General features: G+C 36.5%; 1 protein-coding gene and 1 long non-coding RNA gene across 2 annotated transcripts in view; both read left to right on the top strand.

The window, feature by feature from the left end:
- The window catches only part of galntl6 (polypeptide N-acetylgalactosaminyltransferase like 6), a 261879-nt gene that overhangs the window by 110263 nt on the left and 128999 nt on the right, over positions 1-22617 (top strand). The gene's annotated exons all lie outside the window — the stretch shown is intronic.
- On the top strand, positions 4890-7383 carry LOC125272102. Its single transcript, XR_007185774.1, has 4 exons — positions 4890-5362; positions 5599-5629; positions 5876-5957; positions 7114-7383. It is a non-coding gene; the product is annotated as an uncharacterized LOC125272102 (long non-coding RNA).

A 22617-nucleotide genomic window follows, 5' to 3' on the forward strand; every position in this document is an offset into this window, starting at 1 on the left:
ATAAAAAACATTTTTTTTACTGAGTTTGGCATACAAAAACTTGACTGTGGTTGTGTACTGTAAATGAAAACAAGAAATCTCTTTCTGCTGAGTTTTTCTTAGAGCTTCATGCAATAACATATAGCTAGAACATTGCAGTACGATTCAACACGAATGGCCTTTTTAAACATTGGTGACATTTTTCAGTGATATTTAATTTGTTGACATTAGTTATCTACATTAGTTAAAGGGCTAGTTCCACCAAAAACAAAAAAATGAATCTGTGATTAATGACTCACCCTCATGTCGTTCCAAACCCGTAAGACCTTCGTTCATCTTCGGAACACAAATTAAGATATTTTTGATGAAATTCAAGAGCTCTCTGACTCTTCTATAGACTGCAATTTAATTACCACTGTCAAGGCCCAGATAGTTACTAAAGACATCGTTAAAATATTCCACGTGACTACAGTGGTTCAACCTTAATTATATGAAGTGACGAGAAAACATTTTATGCTCAAAAACCAAAGAAAAATAACGACTTATTTCAACAATTTCTTCTGTCCCATGTCAGTCTCCTATGCAGTTGACGTAGTGAACGCAGTGCTGATCACGTGTTCAGCTTTAGCGAATACTTGAGCCGACGTTTGGATGTAAACACGGAAGCCTGCACTGCGTTCAGTACATCAACTGCGTAGGATACTGACATGGGAGAGAAGAAATTGTTGAATAAAAATATAATTTTTTTTTTTTTGTTTTGCGCACAAAGGATTATTTCACTTTCAAATGAAAACTACCCCAAGCTTTACTCACCCTCAAGCCATCTGTATACATCCTGTATATGACCACCTTCTTTCTGATGAACACAATCAGAGACATATCAATACATTTTCTGATGCATCTAAGCTTTATAATGGCAGTGAACAGGGGTCACAAGTATAAGCTGAAGAAAGTGCTTCCATCCACATCCATCCATCATAAACATATTCTACAAGGCTCCAGGGGGTTAATAAAGGACCTTCTGAAGTCTAAGGTGTCCCCTGAATGTGTCTGTGAAGTTTCAGCTCAAAATACCCCATAGATTTTTTTTTATTATTTTTTTTAACTGCCATTATAAATGAGCCGATTCAGGGCTACTGGCCCTTTCATTCTCGTGCTCCACGCCCACGGAGCTCACGCTTGCCTTGAACAGTGCATAAACAAAGTTCACACAGCTAATATAACCCTCAAATGGATCTTTATAAAGTGTTCGTCATACATGCGGCATGCATGCATCGGATTATGTGAGTATTGTATACTGTTATATTGTTTACATTTGATTCTGAATGAATTTGATGGTGCTCCGTGGCTAACGGCTAATGCTACACTGTTGGAGAGATTTATAAAGAATGAAGTTGTGTTTATGCATTATACAGACTGCAAGTGTTTAATAATGAAAATAGCGACGACTCTTGTCTCCGTGAATACAGTAAGAAACGATGTTAACTTTAACCACATTTAACAGTACATTAGCAACATGCTAACAAAACATTTAGAAAGACAATTTACAAATATCACTAAAAATATCATGATATCATGGATCATGTCAGTTATTATTGCTCCATCTGCCATTTTTCGCTATTGTTCTTGCTTGCTTACCTAGTCTGTTGATTCACCTGTCCTGTGCAGATCCAGACATTACTGGCTGCCCTTGTCTAATGCCTTTCATAATGTTGGGAACATGGGCTGGCATATGCAAATATTGGGGCATACACCCCGACTGTTACGTAACAGCCGGTGTTATGTTGAGATTCGCCTGATCTTCGTAGGTCTTTTAAACAAATGAGATTTATACAAGAAGGAGGAAACAATGGAGTTTGAGACTCACTGTATATCATTTCCATGTACTGAACTCTTGTTATTTGACTATGCCAAGATAAATTCAGTTTTTCATTCGAGGGCACCTTTAACGGACACGATGCCAGTTCCATTTTTTCTGTAATTTGTATACGGAAAGTGGTCTGGCGGAAGCTAGATATTTTACTTGTTAAATATGGATTTTTTATTATTATTATTATTATTATTTACACAAATGCATCGCTTCACTTCAGAAGGCCTTTTTTAACCCCGTGGAGCCGTGTGGAGTATGTTTATGATGGATGGATGTGTATGGAGGCACTTTCTTCATACTCGTTCATCCACACTCACTGCCATTATAAAGCTTGGATGCATCAGGATATTTATTAATATATCTCTGATTGTGTTTATCAGAAAGAAGAAAGTCATATACACCTAGGATGGCTTAAGGGTGAGTAAAGCATAATGTCATTTTCATTTGAAAGTGAACTAATCCTTTAATGACAGAATTTTTATTTATGGGTGAACTAAATCCTTTAACATGAACCAGCGATTAAACATACATGTAAAGCATTTGTTATTTAATGTATTATTTAATGTACCTGAGCTAACATAAACTAACAATGAACAGTATTATTGTATTATTTTTTTATTATTATTATATCTATTGAATACACAACATTTGAACTGCATAAATATACATTATTATTATTATTATTATTATTATTTTGTGTTATTTATAAGGTAAAAGGTATGCATAGCATTACCTAAGAGAAAAATTATTTAATAAGCAGAATGGACATTACAACTGAAATATGCTCATTTGAATCAAAATGGAACATAATTACAACCGGATACTGCCATATAGTGTATCTATAGCCTTTAGATCTGTAGCTAGCTAAGAGAGGAGATGTAGAGAGGAGAAAAACAGCCTTGCAAGTGAGAAGGATAAAATCTACTCTGCGCAGCTCAAACAGACAGGAGGAGTCGACCCATGAGAATCTCCCTCTCTGTACAAACATGCTGAAGCTCAGCACAAAAGAAGAGTGTTTTCTGCTTTCTAACCCTGATGGGAGGAAGTCAATCTCTGGACCCTCTCAAGCAGGGCACGGTGGTCCACTCCTGCTTAGCTGAACATTTGTCTGATAGGCCAATGTATTATTCATCTGGACAGGTTTGCAGCTGGATTAGTCCCTGCCATGGCCTGTTTTCTCTCTGTCCGCAGTGATGTGCTGATGGCTTAATGATGCGACAGGTCTCTGGGAGGTGGTTGATGCATCTGGCGGCCGGTGACACCTGCCAAAAAGAGAATCTCCTGATGGGAAGAGAGCAGCTGCACAGCAGATGCAGGCTAATAAAACACTGCTCTTTACTGGCCTCTGATTGGCCGGCACACGACAGAGGTGACGGGGAAACAGCTCTTTGTTTAAGCTTAATCACCAGACAGGATGCTGACTTGACCAAGCTGATGTGTTTAACTCATCTTCCTGTCACACATCTACATTTCCCTGATAATGCCAGTTACTGTGTATGTTTTATCAGTGACAAGCCTTTATTTGCATCATGCAATTTTAATTCAGATTATACTTAAGGGCAAATTGCACTGCATTTCAGCTTTCAGTTAGTAAAACTCTTAAGGGTTTGTCTACATTTTAAAGACAAAAATATTTGTGCTTATAAGCACTGAGGGTCTCCACGGTGATGTCTGCCAAATAATAGTTCATTGAGTCAGTGAACTGCAAAAGCAGCAAATATGCCCACCTGGAGTAGTAAAATATTCATGTCATACCTGGTGTAATGTGGCATCACTAATGCAGTGTGATGGCAGATGGAATTTCGCTGGGTTGTGTGGCAGCACTACAGAGGGGCCTGTCATATTTAATGGCAGACAGTCCATGTGACAGTTCACATTAGCCGCTGCGGATGCTGAAAATTTTATATGTTTTATATTCCCTTAAGTCAGGCTTTACATGAAATATCATCAGGAAATTATACTGGAATTGAGGTCAAGGCAAAAAAAAAAAAAGCTGAGCTTTACGGTTCAGTTAAATAGTAGCCGAGGCTGCAAATGGTAAATGGTGTAAATGGTATGTACACAGAAATCAAAGATGAGACAAAGTCAGATGAGAGCATCATTAACATTTGCTGGAGAATGTGTATGCTTGAAATTCTACAGGCAATTACCTTTGTTCATAATTTAAGACCCTTTTAAGATCTTTGGAGTCATGACTTTTATGCAGTCGAGTTCTATCATAATCTGTTTCTTGGGATGGAGAATTTGAAAATCATTTTGAACTCTTTTTATACCAGTGGTTCTCAACTTGTTTGATTCAAAGGCCCCCAATATTGGCTAAAACATTTTCTTTCTGTATTTCTGTTGTAAATATGAAAGAGTTGCTTATTTTGATTTTTTTATTATTAGTATTATTAACAGAAATTGAGAATGTTGAAATACTAAAATTAACCATAATTCAGTGATTCCAGTATATAATGTTTTCCAATAAAAAAGAGAGGGGGAAAAAAAAGTTTTTAGATTTTATTTTTTGTGTAGTACCCTATTGAAAAAAGTACACTTTAGCTTTATCTTTTACACTTTTAAACAGAAGACTTATCACGGAAACATTATATTTTAAAAGAATATACTAAGTGCAGACTGAATAATTGTTTTGACGCTTAATTACATTTAAATGAAATGTAACTATAAATTAAATGCTGTTACTTTTTGACCCACTTACAGGTATTTAGGACTTTATATGTAATTTCTTTATATACAATTTCATAATTACTTCTATTGGCTTTGTAATATGATGAAATATGAAATATGATTAAAGTGCACTGTCAACAGACATTTGTACTGATATTTATATTGAATAACACACTACAGTACTTTATATGTATTTTAGTATGTTAGTCAATATAAGTCATAAGTGTACTTCTTTAAAGCACAACAAAGGATTATTAAAACAAATCTTTTTGAAAACTTAATTTTAACTTTTAATGTAAATCGATTCCGACAATGAAAACTTTTAATTTTGTACACATTATTTGACACTTTAAATGTAAAGTTTTTGTACACTGTAAAACTTTACTGTAAATTTACAGGAAATTTCTAACAGTATTATACTGTATTTTCATAAAACAGTAACATGCTGTATATTTTACAGAATGTCTGTAAATATACAGTAGTTTTCTGTTTTCAGCCCGTTTCACTCGTAATACAGTATAATACTGTAGAAGCATTGCATTATGGGATTGATTTTTTTTTTTTTTACCGCGCTCATTTCAAATTTCTAGGCCAGGCATACATTTTAGCTTCTTTCCCAACGCTTTTAGTGTTTCACGTCGACTCTTCAGGGTTTAATGTTATCATTAAACGATATTTGAGTGAATATAGTGTGCAGTTTTAAGCTTTTGAAGCGTCAGTTTGCCTGAGACGCGGGATGACTGGACAGCTGCTGAGAAGACGGAGATGTTATTTTCCGCCTGATTAATCAAAACGTTTGCCTGTGTCGAGAAGACGGATAAACAATTTTCGGCTGAGAATACGGTAAGTCAGTCTTTTCTGGAGCTTTTCCTTCGCGTTTCTATTTTGTCATGAATGGTTTGATCTTGAAATGTTAAACTTCTCATGAGCAAACGGTTAACGTTACTCTGTTCTCAGCGCTTCATGCAGTAACACTGATGTTTCACCTTATAGACAACCTTAGCATATGTTATTCTTACAACCTGATTTTTAAACTGTTTTGTTTATTTATTTATTTATTTATTTTTCTCTCGTTTCAGGCTCAATCATCTGATGTGCTCCATTGTTTACGTAAGTGTTGTGCTTACTTTCAAGTGTATCATGTTTATGACAAAGAATTCAGTGAATAAACGATTTTATTTTGTCAATTATTTTAAGCAATATTTTAAGATGCATCTTTTCTGAAGTGTAACAGGAGACATTACTGAGATCATATGCTTAGCTGTGAGTCCTTGTGTTCACAAAAATGCTATGATGAATGAATGCACAATATTCACTTCTCTCTCTTTCTCTCTCTCTTTGCTTTTCTGCTTTTAGGCTCTTTGACATATCCCCTAAATATGGCTCAAGAACCAGGATGGGGGGGAAATGACCTTCTGTGAAATATGGTTATGTTAATGTAAGTATTGCACCTAATTTCACATGTGATGTAATCAGGTTTATGGCAAATAATGGACTACTTGCACTGAGGCTTGTAACACACGTTTTGAAATAATACAACTTGCCTATTTCTGCTTAGTGATCGATGCTGCAGTGTGTGTGAGACCTGATGAATAAGTTCAGGACAAACCTTCATTTATTTTTATTAAATATTTGAATCCCTATTTTTCATTGACAATCATTTCACTGTGTGTAATTCTTAGTATTCAAATTCTTAATATTCAAAGTATATTTGTCAGTCCGCTGTCAGTGCATTACTGTTTAAAGGGTTAGTTGACCAAAAAATGAAATTTCTGTCATTAATTACTCACTCTCATGTCGTTCCACACCTGTAATACCTTCGCTCATCTTCAGAACACAAATTAAGATATTTTTGATGTGAGAGCTTTCTGTCACATGTCGCAGAGACACATGGATTACTTTAACAATCTGTTTCCTACCATTCTTCACCTTGAATGTGTAAGTTGTGCTGCTGCCTATGGAAGAACAGAAAGCTCTCAGATTTCATCAAAAAATATCTCCATTTGTATTCCAAAGATTAACAAAGGTCTTACGGGTGTGGAACAACACGAGGACAAGAAATTAACAACAGTTTAATTTTTGGGTGAACTAACCCTTAAAGATGAATTTAAATATTTAACATTGCTAAATGTCTCGAGGCAGGTACCACTTATTTATTATACTATTTTAAAAGACTGGGATAAGAGCACCAACACACACAAGCTAAATTCAACAGGTATAAAATATGAGAAAAACAGTAAGAGAAAAACAGTTAATGAGAAGACGAGCACTGGACTGCAGCAGGTTAGTGCTGTATGGAGGGGAGATGAATGCTTTTACCAGAAACTCCCGAGATGTAGTACGACGTACAACGCGGAAGCAGTTGTGCATATAGTCCATTCAATGAATAAACAATTTCATTGAATACAATTATAAGCACTATTTTTTTAGTTGCATCTTTTCTGAAGTGTTAATTGGACATTTTAACTCACTGCAATCAAATGCTTAGGCTGTTAGTCCTTATGTTCACAAAAATGCTATGGTGCATATATTCACAATATTCATTACTGTTTTCTCTCTCTCCTTTTTTTTCTCTTTCTTTTCTGCTTTTTTAGGTACTTTGACATCAACCATGAACACGGCTCAAGAAACAAGAAGGGAAAGTGACTTCCAAGACTGGCAACACTGTGCAAAAAAGGAGCAGTACTGAAAAACTTGTAGGCCTACTATTTGTTTTTACTCCACATTTGAAAAAATGTTAAATGTAAATAAGATTGCTGTATTGTTCATTGATAACTGCTGAGTGCATTTAAAATGTTGACCTTTCAACATTGCAATTTTCTGCTTTTTTCCATAAAAAAAATAATAAAAGTTTTAAAACTCAAGAGTATTTTGCTTTCCATTTCCTTTGCCATAACATAACAAAAGTATATTTTTTAATTATTTAATGACAAATATAAGTGTAGTATGAAAAGCTGTATAAATGCAGTTAATAGCTGTAGATAAACAGTATAATGCTGTAAAAGTACATAATATTACAGCAGGATACTGTATTTGATAATTACAGCACTATACTGTAAATGTTGTTTACAGAAGTAGTACTGTAAAAATACAGTAAGTGGCTGGCAACCCAGCTGCCAGTATTTTACTGTAAATTTACAGCGAAAAGTTTTACAATGTATTTAAAGTTTACTCTTTTCAAGTTTACTTAAGTGGCCTTTCATTTCATTATTAGATTTTATTATCTGCAAGTACAGTTTTTTATCTAAGGTGCGAAGTACACTACAAGGGCACATTCAATACAAATAAGCACACTTCTTTTCACAATTTTAAGCGACATTTTATTCTAGCTTCATGCATCCATTCATCAAGTTTCTTAAAAAGCAACATTTTCAACAATTTTTTTTTTTTTTTCAAATAAATGATAATGTAATAATCAAAACGTAGATCAAGTCCATCAACACCCTCATAGCTTGCACAGTCTTATACCTCTTCATGGATTCGACATTTCATTCTGTGGGCAGTTTGCTGTTTAATGTAGCTTACATGTGTGGAAGCGATGCTTTTATCTCTTGTTTTTGCTTCTTCTTCACTTGTTTTTGGATCAGACGATGCATAACAGCGCCCCCTATAACAGTTGAAACATGAACTGCTGGAAAATTTTTAATCAAATTATTTTAAGTCATACTGTGGAAAGTGTGCAAAGTCCCATCAATGGGCCCCGTCAAGTTGAGAACGACTGCTCTATATTTTATACCACACACAGAACTTCTACTGCATATCAGCAAACCAGTGACTCATTGTGATTGAAACTCAAATGCTCCTGTTCCTCTCTAGTTCTCTCTCTTTCTCATTTTCATTAATTTCAGATCTCCCCTCTGCTGCTTATAGAAAATCACTGTCATTAATTTTGCCGCTTTTGATGCACAATAACTATTACGATAAACATGGTGGGAAATGACAGAAACACACCCAGCTCTCAATCATCTCCAACATGCTGTTTTTTTCTTGTTCTCATTCAAAGAGCTCTCATGGTGTGTTCAGCTCAGTAGAAGCAGTTCTGAACAGTCCCTATAATTTTCATCAAGCAAACAAAGGAAAGCAATGGTATATAAATCAGGAGCAGAGTCCCTCTGCAAGACGTTCTCTCCATCTAACATTTTGTTTTACCCAAGCTCGCGATGACCCCCTATTAAATCCTGGAAAATCTGTCATTGTCTGTCATCCGTTTTAAGGTCCCTCTGTATGTATAGATACCTGATCTTTTGTCTGCACTTTCCTTCCCCACTGATTCATCAACTCAAAGCTTTCCGACTGCTTTCTGAAGAACTTTCCTCAAATATGCGAAAGAAACTCACTGTTACCATAGTAGCGTATTATGATATTCAGAAAGAACAACCAACCATTTGGGATGCTAAAATTAGGCCAAAGTGTGTGCATGCAGGCGCGTTTTTTTTTTTTTTTTTTTTTCTACTGTGTGTGTGTGTGTGTGTGTGTGTGTGTGTGTGTTTTTTTTTTATTGACTCCAGAATGATAATAAGATTCATCGTCTCTAACTAGACAGAGCAATTAAATTAACTGGAGAAGAAAGCTTCTCTACACCCTTATGCTCTGCACAATTGTTTCCCCTCTAATTAGATGGAAACTTTCTAGACTATAGAGAAAATAAATTTGTGTTAAGTTTCTGTGCTGCTTTTTTTCCCCAAGTAGTCCATCTATTTTTTTCTAAACACATATAAAGAATGCAGAATTAGTAGTCGTAACAAGTACACTAAGCTTTGATCTTATGCAGCCAATGGCATATATAGTAAAACATTGTTCAGTAAAATAAAAACAATCTATTTTTACATGTTTATTTTGACTGAAATAAACAAATAGTCTCTTTAACAGTAGTAAGCAAGTCCTCTTTAAAAGGATAGTTCACACCACAAATCAAAAGTGTTTTAAAAATTGAAAGTCAATTGAGTCCAACAAACAAAGATGCATTAAAGATTAGATTCTTGATTATATAAAGACAGTTTATACACACCAGAGTGAGACATGCCCCATTGCCAGGTGTGATGCCTCATTAATGGATTTAGCTTGGGCCAGGTTTCTTTTTTGAAGGTTATTAGGTCAGAATTGATTTATTACATTATTGATTGATTACCAATTAAGGTTAAAACACAACAGACTGACTGGAGAATTAGAGATCAAATGTGTTTATAAATATTGTAGATGTAGTCTGTGCAGTGTGGTGAGAAATCTAAGACCATATAGAATGGTGCAGGTTTGTTGTCAGAACCCAGAAGACTTGCTTGTGCCTTCAAGATTTTCCTATGGGGTTTTATAATGTTGTTTTTAGTAATATGTGTAAAATAAACCCTGTAGTATGCATAATTTGATGATACTGTCATGTTTTGTTCTACAATGTAAACTGCACACACTCACACTCCAAACTCTCTTATCTAGTTACTTATTAAAAACTTAAGTTTTCAAAAATGAACATAACTGCTTCAAAATTCATCTTAAAGGTGCCCAAGAATGCTTTTTCACAGGATGTAATATAAGTCTAAGGTGTCCCCTGAATGTGTCTGTGAAGTTTCAGCTCAAAATACCCCATAGATTTTTTTTTAAATAAATTTTTTTTAACTGCCTATTTTGGGGCATCATTAACTATGCACTGATTTTTTTCAGCGCGCCGCCCCTTTAATTCCCGTGCTCCCTGCCACACGAGCTCTCGATTATATTACAGCGCATTTACAAAGTTCACACAGCTAATATAACCCTCAAATGGATCTTTACAAGATGTTCGTCATGCATGCTGTATGCATGCTTCGAATTATGTGAGTAAAGTATTTATTTTGATGTTTATATTTGATTCTCTATGAGTTTGAGGCTGTGCTCCGTGGCTAACGGCTAATGCTACACTGTTGGAGAGATTTATAAAGAATGAAGTTGTGTTTATGAATTATACAGACTGCAAGTGTTTAAAAATGAAAATATCGACGGCTCTCTTGTCTCCGTGAATTCAGTAAGAAACGATGGTAACTTTAACCTCATTTAACAGTTCATTAATAACATGCTAATGAAACATTTAGAAAGACAATTTACAAATATCACTAAAAATATCATGCTATCATGGATCATGTCAGTTATTATTGCTCCATCTGCCATTTTCGCTGTTGTTCTTGCTTACCTAGTCTGTTGATTCACCTGTGCAGATCCAGACATTACTGGCTGCCCTTGTCTCATGCCTTTCATAATGTTGGGAACATGGGCTGGCATATGCAAATATTGGGGGCATACACCCCGACTGTTACGTAACAGTCGGTGTTATGTTGAGATCCGTGTGTTTTACGGAAGTCTTTTAAACAAATGAGATTTACATAAGAAAGAGAAAGCAATGGAGTTTGAAACTCAATGTATGTCTTTTCCATGTACTGAACTCTTGTTATTCAACTATGTCAAGGTAAATTCAATTTTTGAATCTAGGGCACCTTTAAGGGTGTGTGTTATTATCGTTGTGGAAGAAAACGGCAAAGTATCGTCAAGTTATGTTTACCACAGGATTTTTTTTTTTTTAATTTGTATGCTGATAACACACAAAAAATGTCATGTAAGCAATGAAAAATTCTATTAAATAAAAAAGAGTGTAAATAGAAACATTTGAAAGTAGCTTGAACTGCTAGACTCAGTCACATGCAAACCGATGCTGAAAATATCAGTTATGCGTAACACTTCCTTTCATTCATTTTCCTGATGCTCCCTGCTGTCTGGATGTCTTGCACTTCCACATGCTCCATTTCCCTGTATTAAAGAGGGCCGGCTTATCACTGTGTCTGCGAGTCTGTTAGCATTGCATATCTTACATGCAAAGTGATTACAGCAGTGGCAGCACCCAGTCATCCATGAAGACAGCAGCAGTTCACAGATTTGGCTGCACAGCTCTGGGGCAATGGCATTACATGACATGTTGGCAGGAAAAGCTTTATACACATGAGAGACAGAAACCATGGAAGCCATGCATAAGAAGCTACACAAACCCTCAGGGCCACTTCAGATAACCTTCTCACTATCATGGAGTTATAGGTTGGCATTGTGATGAAGGCCTTCATCGCATACACCCCAACTGAAATTTTGCCTACTTTGCTGAACCTGAACTAAAGGTACTGTAATGAATAATGACATGTACAACCAACAAAGTTGTCATTCTATTATATAGCCACCAGGGTTTCTAGTGCTGCATTGGCGCCTGCAGGATTTCATGTGATGATATGCACAGAGGGGAGTTTGTTTGGGCAAAAACAACACTAAAAAGTTTAAAAAGTCAAAGTCATGCTGTTCTCAAGCAAAACCAAGCACTCCACCAGCACTCCTGGTTCCCATACTGCACTCTAAAAACTGTTGGGTTGAAAATAACACAATTTGGATTGTTTTACAACCCATTTCTCGGTCAAATATGGACAAACCCAACCATTTATTTATTTATTTTTAAACCTAGCATGCTGAGTTATTCATTTAACTCGGCATAATGGGTTGATTTAGGCTAGTTATTTTTCACGTACATAGGTTAATATTTCCAGATTAACTTTAATCATTTAAAATTGTGTAAAATACACTATACAACCACTGCGTTTACACAATACGATCTCTATTTTGGATGAATACTGTTCTAAGTACAGTCTATTTCACACTGTTTTTATTCATGCATACAATATTATCTATATTTAAAGTCGCTGAACAAACATTTTAGACATAACCATTTAATATTTAAAAGTAGCATCTTAATTCATGTGTGATCAACCATTCTTTTCCACCGAAATGGTGCTGGTTCTCATGTTGCTGAAATCTGAGCCTGTGATGTGCTGCTGTTCGGTGGGAGAACTGCAAACCTCAGACCGCCGCTCCTTGTTTCTACAGAAAGATGCTGTGACAGGCTCCATATAACCTGCACATAAACAAACAGTATATATTTCTGATGACATTTTAATATCCAAAGTAATTAGATTCAGTATTATAGCAAATCAATTCAGTTAATGCAAGGAAAAAGGTGTTTCCATCATGCAAAACACCCGGTGCTGACTGACATCTCATCACTGTATTTATCCCTGTAAATACATTGATTTATAGTAGTAAACACTTTATAATTTAAATAAAATGTAGGCGTATACTTACCTTTATTGCACTGAATAAATGCACCAATTCGCACAGAATACATTTCTCAGGTCAGCTCATGCACACACAGTGCAGTGCGTACAGCCGTACAGCTGCAGAAACCACTGTAGTGCTAATATCTTCCCAGCAGAGCTCTACTGAGTTCGGTTCCTCTATTGTTTGTTCCTCACATAGCTCAGAACCTTCACACGCTCATTCATTACAGGGAGGCTGCAGTCCTGCAGTTTCACAAGTTTGATTGGACCATGACTAGAAAAAACGGCACCAATCTGCACTCTATCCAACCACTTCTTGAACCTGTCTTTTTTCTGAACTGAGCTTATTTCTCTTCACACACAATGGAGTTGGAGGTCCAGCACCTTCCTACCTCTGATGATGTCCCATATTAGAGATGTGACAGGTCGAGTGAGTTAGTCTGCAAGGAACTAAATCTTTCCTTCCACATGCACACTTTTTAAACATTTTCACCAGATAGCTACTGACATCATGGAGTTGTGATGAGATAATTGACCTCCATTAAGACCAAGATAAGGTAGAACTTAAAGTGGTTTAAAGTGTGTAATTGCCCCTTTTGCCTGGGCCTTGTCTGTCATTATTCAGACTAACAGGAATTCCCTCCTCATACTTGAATGATAATTGGGTGGTTTTTTTTTTCTTTTCTGTATATTAATGTATTTAAAAATTAAATAGAAAACTTGTATAAACCTATTTTAAAATAAGCATATTTTTAAATGTCTGTATTAAAAATACATTTGATATTTTAGGAGATATAAAGTTAGGAAATAATTAGGAAAATTACCTAATTAAAATAATAAAATCTTAACTATATATTGTATAGTCTATATATATTTTACAGTGCTTCCCACAGGTTTGAAATATACTTGCAGTGGTAGCCGAGCGAAAAATCCTCCTATTACCCACGGCACAAAAATGGTGTGATTTTTAACAGTATTTTTATTTATTGAAATTAATTAAATAACATATTACATTTAATTACATACTAATATTATGCATTATTATGCATTGTAAGTTATGCAAAATTACAGCATTTAAAAGGTTCACATTTTCCTATGTTCTTCTTGCTGTCATATAGTGTCTCTCTCAGTGAATGGGACACAGATTTTACTAGTAAAATTTATATAATGAATAATATATGTGTCAAATAATGTTCTTAGTCTTTTCTTCCTGTGGGGGAGACTACAATAATTTACTATGAATTAAATGGAAATCAAATTAAATACAATTTATAGTGTAACCAAAATACCAATAATGCCCAAAAGAAAAAACGTAGCGTGTGACTTTTAATTATAAACAAGCCCGAAATTCACCGGGGCTCTTATTTAGAAATGTCTGTACTATTGCAGGCTGATCCTTCAGATTCTTACAATCGTCTAAAACATTTTATATAAAGGCCATAAATTAGACATTGTAATAATTCATCAACTTGAGTTCATTAGCAATTGCTAGGCATAAATCTGCGCTTTTCATTGTTTGAGAATAACTCTGAAGCAGTCTGAAGCGCTGTTGTGCGAGCCTGTAGAAAGCGCAACAGCGCCCCCTTGTGACTTTGCAAAATTCAGCGCCCGTTCGAATGTTAGCGGGAGTAAACAGTTCTGACGCACACATAACGAGCAGGTACAAAACTAGTTAATCGATCGCGGATGGTTTCATTATCTTGCGTGGATATAAAAGTATAAGAGGATAAAAATAATAAAAGCAAAAATGTGTCTCCGAATATATTTGGGCGGCCGTTATTATACCTGGGCGGCCCGCCCAAGTAAAGTCTATGTGTGGGAAGCACTGTTATATTTACTAATATGGAGGCCAAGTCAACACATCAAACTCATGGTCTGCAACATTGCGTAGGTGGTACAGTACATGTCAAAGTAACATCCACATTGATGGCAGGACCCAAGGTTTCGCAGCAGAACGTTGCCCAAAGCCTCACACCGCTGGCTTGCCTTCCTCCCATAGTGCATCCTGGTGCCATGTGTTCCCCATGTAAGCGACACACATGCATCCGGCCATCCACGTGATGTAAAAGAAAATGTGATTCATCAGACCAGGCCGCCTTCTTCCATTGCTCTGTGGTCCAGTTCTGATGCTCACATGCCCACTGTTGCCATTTCGGCGGTGGACAGGGGTCAGCATGGGCTCCCTGACTGGTCTGCAGCCTGTGCCCCATGTGCATCAATGAGCCTTGGCCGTCCATGATCCTGTCACCAGTTCACCACTGTTCCTTTCTTGGACCACTTTTAATAGATACTGACCACTGCAGACTGGGAACACCCCACTAGAGCTGCAGTTTTGGAGATGCCCTGCCCAGTTGTCTAGCCATCACAATTTGGCTCTTGTCAAACTCGCTCAAATCCTTACGCTTGCCCATTTTTCCTGCTTCTAACACATCAACTTTGAGGGCAAAATGTTCACTTGCTGCCTATTATATCCCACCCACTAACAGGTGCCGTGATGAAGAGATAATCAGTGTTATTCACTTCACCTGTCAGTGGTTATAAATGCACACACACACACACACAGCATATACAATTGAACTGTTGTTTAAAAAATTCAATATCACATTTGCACTCGTACTATTCGTGATAAAAACAGCACTCATGTCGTGTGATACTGCTTAACTATACCGTATCAAAACTCATACGGGGCATTTTTGGATTGATATCTTGAATTTTAGGGGCATTCTAACTGCATTCTATAGACTACATCACACAGTCCCAGTCATGTTTTGAACGTTGAGCAGGTTAGAAAAGTTTAATCTTTTGATTTTAGTTCTCTTTTATTTATTTTTTTAATTTGTTTTGTTTTGTTTTGTTTTTGTAAATCTACCGCTGCAAAGGCCACAAAGAGAATTGTCCTATAATTTAAATACTCCTAACCTATAATTAAGAGAACTGCTTCTATGGAGCTATGGAGACTCTATGAAGTGTATCTCCAAGCTCTGCGGAGGGCTGCTCTCATGGCAGCCAGGGCCCATGCAAAGGTTAAGCCTTAATGGGTTTGATTTACTCCATTAAAATCCTTAAGGATGACAAATAGGGCCGCATAACACTTCAATGTCATTGTTATCAAGGAAATGTCTGATTTATGCCAGCTCCGTGATGGCTGCCCTAACCCTGACATGTTCCGGAGGTCCAGGAAAATAAATGGCTAAGCTAAGAAACCGGAGGCATATGACCGCAATAAACGCCTCTCCCAAGTCCCTGCCGCCCGCTGAGGCGATCCATTTGTTAAAGTGGGAAGTGAGGTCAGGCCTGGACGGTCCCAGAGTGCCTGTTGAGGCTCGGCAGATGGTGGCCGAAGTGCAGACCAATTAAAAAGACCTGTATGTGTGCTGGGAGCGAAAGCAGCCTTGTTCTGTGTGCAGATGTAAGATCTGGAGGGAGCAACCCTGGAGTGTGGCAGTGGAGCCAGATGAGGCCCACATGAGAGAATATCTCCCACCCCGGTCCAGTTTGCTCACATTGATGATCTGTTTTCAGTCAACCATTTTCCTCTAAAAAGTCTCATTTTAGCTCTCTGAAGTACAGTGAAAGCAGTGCAATTTGTTTTGGATTTCATCTTGTTCATCAAGTGTGAATGGATGAGTCTGTAATGTGGGAGTTGATATGGTACTTTTAGGTCTTCATTAGCCAAAAAGGAATAAGATTGACTGTAGAATGGGGTGATTTTCCACACTAACTATTTTCCACTCTTATGCTCAGAGATATCCTCTCTTAAGGGTCTGAACTAAACCATGTTCTATCACAAAAGCCTTGAGGGAAATGGCTGAAGCTCCATAGTCTAAGGAGCAGTAAAATGCAAAGCATTGCCCTCATGGGAGAGCTGCTGCCAAACAACAAGGCACTAACTAGATTTACTCACATAATTAAATGAAAAAATAGGAGCTAAATGCATGTGTCTGATATAGATCTCACAAACTGCTTTGGCCTAAAAACTATTTCAGGCTTTTTCAGGGAGGTGGAGGCTGTAACTGTGATAATTTGCTTTAACAAATGCATTTTTTGAAGGGCATTGAAAGAATTAAACCCTATTCTAGTTCCTTCCATCGCTGTTCTACTTAAACCCAGTGGGAAATTCTCTTCCCATCTTAAGTAGACAGTAGAGCCAGCAGTTATTATATTACCCAGTTTCTGGACCGATAGTGATATTAACAGTCTTCCCGCAATAGGTTCTTTTTCACAAGCTCCATTTTGCCTGCAAAAGATTTGCATTTGGAGTTCTAACAAGTTGGGGATTTTATTTCTCTTTTTGTAAAAGCTCAGGCACAATTGAAAGCAAGTACAGAAAAGAAGCAAAGGAGAAGGGGCATTAATCTCTCTATGTAATGTTCATATTGAAAAATTTCAGTGCTCGTAATGCCGTGTCCATGGATAAAAGTTCCATAATAACACCCTCCCGATCTTAAACACACACACACACACACACACACACACACACACACACACACACACACACACACACACACACACACACACACACACACAGTAACTCATAAGTCATATATCATAATTTCTGAGCACTTTGCTCCTTGTTGGTAATGATGTTTTCTCTCGCTCTCTCTTTAAACATATTAGGACCAATACAAAAGGGTCACAATCCCTCTGCTTGGTTGATGGTACATGCCTTTTTTTTTTTTTTTTTTTTTTTTTTTTTTTTCTTGCAGCACTCCTAGTCTGATATCAGGACAAAGTGTGCCCAGTCTCAAATCCATTTCGCACTCCATGCAAGGCAGTTGCTGGGGTAAATACTCTGATTTGATAGATGGCACTCATTAATAGAAGGTGCCTGCAGCCTTTGAGTAATAGCCCTTTGGTTTCTTTTTCCCCATGTTGTTTAATCTGCAGAAACAAAGAGGTATTTGTGTCCCATGCTAGTAGAAGCCAAATTGATACTTTAACATGGTGTTCAAGCATCTGGGACGTTGCTCGTGAGTTTTGCCCCTCCGGCTTTATTGGAAGAGGAAAGATCAAAGGAGGAACGTGTACGTTATTTAATTCATTGACTCAGACGACACAGGTCCAGGCCGTGTAGTTCCCTCCTCAGCGGTTTCTGGTTCACAGCATTTCCGTCGAGGGACATGGGGATTGAGCTGTTGTTATAAAGCATGGCTCCCCCGTTCATGTCCCATTCAGTCCCATATCTCAGGAGATGTTTTCTTTAATTACGTGGTGTTCTGCTTATCGCTCGAGACGACTGTGCCATGCAGCTCTACTTAGAGCCAGGGAAGTCTGTAATGCCTTACGGAAAAATCTGCCTCTCTTGCTATTTTATACATTAACTAAACTCAATTTAATACTCCCACAGCAGCTCAAAGTGATCACAGTCTTTGTCACTGTATTGTTGAGGACTTGTACTCATATTTTGTGTATCTTTGAAGGTGATGTAGGAGTTTGTGAAATTAAAATTGACTTTTTGAATACACATTCCTGGTCTTAATGATTCACTGGTGCGTGCTATTCAGAAAAAAATAAAAATAAAAATGTTTTAGTAAACATGAATTAGTTTTGGCTCTATTCTGGTATGAAACAGCCAATCATTTAACATTTCACTAAGCCCCGTCATAATTTTTTTTTGACCAATCTTACCTCAGAAACCGTTGGCCATTTTCTCAGACAAGCTTTTGATCTTGTTTTATGTATTTGTGTGTTTTAACTGCAGTATTAAAAAAAAAAAAAAAAAAAAAAAAAAAAAATATATATATATATATATATATATATATATATATATGTAATACTTTGTTGACTGAGAAAGGTTCTGAGAAAGGATACAGGATTTTTTTTTTTTTTTTTTTTTTTAATTTTTTAAAATCAATAAATTGAGAAGATAATGCTGTGGATTAAACTATGTGTCAGCCCTTATTCCCCAATGAAATTGTATAACGAGTAAGGACACCTACATTTGAAGACTTCAGATACAAAAGCCTCTAAGTGCCATCTGAAATTTTCTTCTAAAATTTGCATTTTTATCAAGCTCGTATGTTTATGTTCAGTTATTACACTTTAATGGCAATGAAAATGACCTATTAATTGCCATTAAAGTGAAATTACTGAACCTAAACATACGAGCTTGATAAAAATGCTCATTTTAGAAGAAAATTTCAGATGGCACTTAGAGGCTTTTGCATCTGAAGTCTTCATTTGCTTCATTGTAAATTAATGTTATATGTATAATTAGGTATTGACTGAGGTCAGTGTCAAAAGTAACAAAATAGTTCACAGTATCCCAGTGAATGCATTGTAGAACTGTTAGAAACAATTGTGTTGTCTTACTCCGATGTTATGATTTGTAATTGCTTTCTAATGTGGCTTTTCTTTTTTTCAGTTGACTGATGAGTGTTTGCCTCATTCCAATTCATAATCTCTGCAGTTTTTAACCAATTTCTTTATTAATGTCTTTGTAATATCACAGTTCATTCCCAAGTAAGAATAAGGCAGTGGCTATTTGCACTAAGTGGAACTATTATTGGGAGAATACACCCTACACCTTCCCCTAACCCTACCCAATAAACAGTTTTAATATTATTGAACACTCGTTCACAGTTTATTTTAACTTTTAGAACATTGTTTTCATTTTTATTGAAATTAAAGGATTAGTTCACTTTCAAATAAAAATTTCCTGATAATTTACTCACCCCCATGTCATCCAAGATGTTCATGTCTTTCTCTCTTCGGTCAAAAAGAAATTAAGGTTTTTGATGAAAACATTCCAGGATTATTCTATTCTCCTTATAGTGGACTTCAATGGCCTCCAAACGGTTGAAGGTCAAAATTACAGTTTCAGTGCAGCTTCAAATGGCTTTAACAGACGAGGAATAAGGGTCTTATCTAGCGAAACGATTGGTCATTTTCTACAAAAATACAACTGTATATGCTTTATAAACACAAATGATTGCCTTGCACATGCTTCCGCTTACCGTATTCTTCACAAAGCTTACACTGTATGTCCTACGCCTTCCCTATTCTACTTAAGGAAAAAAATGGAACTGGCGCCACATTCGTTTCGTAAGTTGAATAGGCAAGGCGTAGGACATACATCGTAAGCTTTTTGAAGAATACGGAAAGCGGAAGCAAGTGCAAGGCGATCTTTTGTGTTACCTTATACATTTGTGTTTTTGTGGAAAATGACTGATCGTTTCGCTAGATTAGACCCTTATTCCTCGTCTGGTATCGTTTAAAGCCATTTGAAGCTGCACTGACACTGTAATTTTGACCTTCAATCGTTTGGAGGCCTTTGAAGTCCACTATAAGGAGAAAAATCCTGGAATATTTTCATCAAAAACCTTAATTTCTTTTCGACCGAAGAAAGAAAGACATGAACATCTTGGATGACATGGGGGTGAGTAAATTATCAGGAAAATTTTATTTGAAAGTGAACTAATCCTTTAAATGTGGGCTCGGCAAAAGGCAGATTCAAAACCGCACTTATCGTGTTAAAAGCCAGGTTTGCGAGCCTTACTCGCTACTGTTGCGCCACTGATGACATTGAATTCTGTGCGTCTTTTTTAAAACTGGCCCAACCAGACATTGGTGGGCGGAGCTAGTGTAAATAGTGTTTGCCAACAAGGGTGTAAATAGACACTCTGTAAGAAGAATATCCAAGTTTTACTACTTTATGAGCATTTGCCTGAAAACCTTTTCACAGAATTCACCAGTTGGTTTCTAGGCAATGTTCTGTAAAACATGTCTGAATTAGCAACAAGAGGACAGAGCTTAAATGATAATATTAAGCCTCACAATAGTTGTATAGGCTATGTTGTAAAAAAATAGTGGGATGTGAGCGAAGTGTTAGCAAAAGTGTTGTACATGTATAATCCCACATGGAGGATGTTGTTCAGTTAAGTCTTGATGACATGCATGGCTTCCCCTGACTCTCAGGCCAGGTTTGGCTTAATGGGTTCACTAACATGCATTCAGATGCAACAAAGTCTCCATCTTAGCTTCTGCCCTCTCGCAATAGAGAGTCTGCAGTGCTCATCCTTTCTGTTCCCTTAAGCAGCAGAATTAAATGTCGGTTGCGCCAGAGAGCAGCGGAAGGTCTCTGACCTCTACTTTGTTTGCGAATCATGGCTGGAAATAATTACACGTCTCATCTGATAATTGTTCACACTCATCCCACCAGAAACATCAAAGACCTGAAGGAATACCTATCGTTCGCAATTACTGGACATAAGAATGGGCACTTTTCAAAGGGCAGGTTAATGGCGGGACGGCATTCTTGTAGAGTGCAGGTGAGCGTTCGATATTTCGCTCGGCTCTGGCTCTAATTCACCTTATTTCCCAATGCGAATAGCTCCCACTCAAAAATTAAACCCTACACATGCTGTTTCCGCATCCTTCTCTAATCAGGTTAATCCGGTCCAGTCCAACACTGGGTGGTTTTAAATGTAATTCTTGAAGCGTGGCATCTCATAATCAGATTTGATTGGAGGACAAGTGTCATATGAGGATATAAGGTCATAAGTTATGTGCCTGGAACTTTTTATTATGCAGGATAAAAGATGCTAATTTCTGTTAAATGCAATCCAATTGCGATAAGCTTCTTTTGCGGGACTTGCTACTCCTATAAACAGCTGGGGCATTCGGTCTGTTCATTACACGTACAAGTGAGCATTTTTCATTCTTGACATTGTAGCATCTTTCGGAGGAAGCACAAATGGTGCATATTAATCTTTCTTAAAAACACAGATGCTTTCTTAAAACCCTTGCTCATGCAGAGCAACCCTTGCTTTAAATGTGTGTGTGTGTGTAAAAACCTTTTTTTTTCTCAGAATTGCAAGTTTATATCTCACAATTAAAAAAAAAAGAAGAAGTCACAATTGCAAGTTATAAACTCGCAATTCTGACTGCTTTTCTTGCAATTGTGAGTTTATATCTCACAATTCCACAATCATTATTATTATTTTTTTATTCTGTGGCTGAAACAAGATTCCATAAAATGCTCATATCAGTCTTTATGTGTAAACAAACTTATTCTGAAGACACTATTTTTGCCATTTAAGCAGTTGTGAAATGTCTTTTCACTGCATCCTATTTGTAGCAACACTCTCAGATTTGGTTTTTTTTTGTTTGTTTTTGTTTTTTTGCAAAAAGAATGAACCTTTTAGGGGAACAACAGCTTGTCACCATTGGATATTTGGGTCCTATTTTCCCCTAAAAGGTTCATAGTAGTACCTTAAGGGTACATATGTCTACTCTAATTTACTAATATGTACCTTTTAGGAGTAGATAAGGTACAAAGTTGTTTTTTAAGGGTGACAAGCTTCTTTTTTTTTTTTTTTTTTTTTTTACCCCTAGGTAAAGGTACAATTTATGCACTTTTTTTTTCTGACAGTGCAGGAGAGATATTGGTTGCACTTTATATTACAGTACATGGATTTTCAATGTACTTGCAGTGTAATTACCAACAAAAGTAATGTAAGGTAACTACCTGGGTTAACTTCAAGTTTAGGGGTAGGGGTAGGGGTAGGGGCAGGGTATTACCCAGTTAGTTTCATTACTATAATATGTACGTAGTATGTTCATGCAAAACAGGACTGTAATTAAACAGGAGTGCTAACAAGATATTTTTGTAACAAAAAAATGACTAACTTTATATTATACATTATTAATATAATATTGTAAATGTGTGTGTGTGTGTGTATATATATATATATATATATATATATATATATATATATATATATATATATATATATATATATATATATATATATACACGAGACGAGACAGGTATCTTACGAGACGAGACTCGAGATTGAGTTCACGAGACGAGACGAGACGAGACGAGATTTTTACACACTATTTTTTAAAAATCATCAATGGCGAAATACATGACTAGAAAAAATATTCTGCAGGTGTATTTGAAATGTTTTAACTAATGATCTTGTAATGAATGTCATTTCAATTTTGCTTTCTGAGTATGAATTATCATATGCAGTAAAAGAC

Source organism: Megalobrama amblycephala, linkage group LG7 (assembly GCF_018812025.1).
Source record: "Megalobrama amblycephala isolate DHTTF-2021 linkage group LG7, ASM1881202v1, whole genome shotgun sequence".
NCBI lineage: Eukaryota > Metazoa > Chordata > Actinopteri > Cypriniformes > Xenocyprididae > Megalobrama > Megalobrama amblycephala.